We start from the raw sequence: 2,668 nt of genomic DNA on the forward strand, positions 1-2,668 counted from the left end.
ACTGGCTGTAACACCTTGAGTTTCCCTGGGAGACTTGGTTCTGGCATATAAATTTATAACCAGCCTCAGATACAGGGAGAATCATGGTGAATGCCAATACATAATAATTCCTACTCCCACAACACCCACATGAAGAGAGCTCTTCCCTGGTGTGATATTTGAGGCTTTAAAGAGAAATATCTTGGCATATGAATTTCCACAGTCATGATGATCTGACATAAGGTCTATGACATGCCTGGTTCTGTGAGACACAGCCTGTCTTTGGTTCATGTCACAGAATAGACTGAGTACCTGAAAATAAGGGGTTTGTAACCCCCAAAGTACCCATGCAGTGTTAAATCCATGTAGGAAAACAGAACACAAGATGAATCAAGGAGGCAAGATGAGGAATTAAGTTGTCATCCATCTTGTTCCTTCAGTAATTGATCTTGTTCCTACTTCTATCCTTGACCCTAGAAACAGAAAGCTACACAAGAACCACACAAGATTAAAACTCATGGGACTCAAGCTCTACTTCCAGCTCCAGTATTCAGAGCAGGAATAAATTTGAGCCACCAACACATGATCTATATGTGTATTTATGCATGTATATATGTATTTATACATCCTGGAGATTGAACCCAGAGGAAATTAACCACTTGGCTATATCTCCAGTCCTTTTTATTTTTTATTTTTCTAATTTTGACACAGGGTCTTGCTAAGTTGCTGAGACTGGTCTCAAAATTGTGATCCTCCTGCCTCAGCCTCCCAAGTAGCTGGGATTAATCACATGGATTTAAAAAACATTGTATTTGAAAAATAAAGTTCTCAATCAGCTTATACCTACTTGTAGTGACAGGAAATGCATAGTTGTTCTCCTTTTGGGGTGCCACCTCTACTTCCCTAGGGTTAAATTATAGTCTCTGTTGATTAATGAACCCAGAATACAGGAATGCACACCCTAGTGTTTGGTTCATCATGATCATGCTCTCTTGGAAATAGGTAGTTTTGGTGTAAGGAATGTCTCCAAGGATGGCAGGTACTTCTGGGTCCATCTTCCAGGGCACATGACATTCTCATACAGGATGTATGTGTCTCAGAGTGTTGTGAACAAGCATAGCACTAATCTCCATTCCCTGCTAGATAATCAAACCCTCCTCTCTTTAGTCTCAAGAAAACACCAAAGCCTTTCTTTTCCTCAAATTGATACAGTCTCGTTTTTCCCAAATTTTGGAGTCCTATCGTTTTGCAGATTGTGTGGAGCAATTACTTTCTTGAGCTTATGCTTCCAAAAAACTTGAGGCTGGGTTTACCTACAAGTTACCCAGCAACTTCTGCTTTTAGCCCCACAACAGAGTCTGTTAGACATAGGAGCAAAAAGTGGTGGCCTTTTCAGTGTGGGGAAGGGAAATACATTCACCATATTGAGAATGAAACATAAATCCTCCATACATTGTCCTGTCCCACGCCAGTGTGGGTAGCACAAGCAATTTAACCATCTGCTCCTGTTCCACATCCCAGCTTTGAATCCATAAAGAGGTTGACATGAGAAATCCATATCATGCTAGATGAAATAAACCAATTCCCAAAAAACAAAGCCAAATGTTCTCTCTGACATGTGGATGCTGACTCACAATTGGTGGGGGTGGGGGGATGGAAGGTCGCCAGATTGGACGGGGGAAATGGAGGGGAAGGGAGGGAGAATGGGAATTGGAAAGACAGAATGAATTGGACATAACTTTCCTATTTTCACATATGAAGATACGACAAAGCTAGGTCACTGCTTAGCGTTTCCCAATAGCACGAGCAGCAAAGGAAGGTGCATGGCTGCCCTTAGATCAGCATGTCCAAGCATCTTCAGCAGCAGAAATGAGGAGAGGCCAGGAGAAAAATGGTGTATGCTGCATGGATGCTGTGAGGACTTATTTTGAAACATTTCAAACATTTCTTAGTGCCCTTTGAAAATAGCTGAGGATGGAATAGGACATTTTGCAAAAGGTTTGAGGTCCTATAATATTAAGTGGGGGTTCAGAGCTAAAGAAACAGTTTATTCCTATTAATATGACCTCTTTTTGCCCTGAGGTTCATGTACCCTGGGGAAAACATAGGTTACATTTTATTTAAGTCTCTTTGCAGATGATTATTACTATTTTTCATGGTGCAGCAAACATTTTACCAACATATGGCCTTGAGATGGTCTAAAATTCATGCTTTTCTCCAGCAACCACCTAGAGGTATTTGGAATTGGATAACAGAAATTTGCCTTCAAGAAACTGTCTTATGTATAAACTGTGTAAGAGATAATAAGTAGATGATCATAATGGCATAGTTCTACTAGAAATGGGGGAACAATATTCTAAGGGTAAAAAATATTTTATATTAAAATGTAACAGAAATGAAGAATGGGTAGCCAGTCAATAAACCAAGTGTGGCTATTTATATGAGGCACTGGAAAATAAAGATTCCTAATTTAGCTTAAAATAAGATCCTGTGGCTGGGAACAGTGGCTCACACCAGTAATCCCAGCATCTTGGGAGACTGAGGCAGGAGGATAGCAAGTTCAAAGCGAGCCTCAGCAAAACGAGGTGCTAAGCAACTCAGTAAGACCCTGTCTCTAAATAAAATACAAAATAGGATTGAGGATGTGCCTCAGTGGTCGAGTGCCATGAGTTCAATCCCCAATACACAC

Source organism: Callospermophilus lateralis, chromosome 5, assembly GCF_048772815.1.
Source record: "Callospermophilus lateralis isolate mCalLat2 chromosome 5, mCalLat2.hap1, whole genome shotgun sequence".
Taxonomy (NCBI): domain Eukaryota; kingdom Metazoa; phylum Chordata; class Mammalia; order Rodentia; family Sciuridae; genus Callospermophilus; species Callospermophilus lateralis.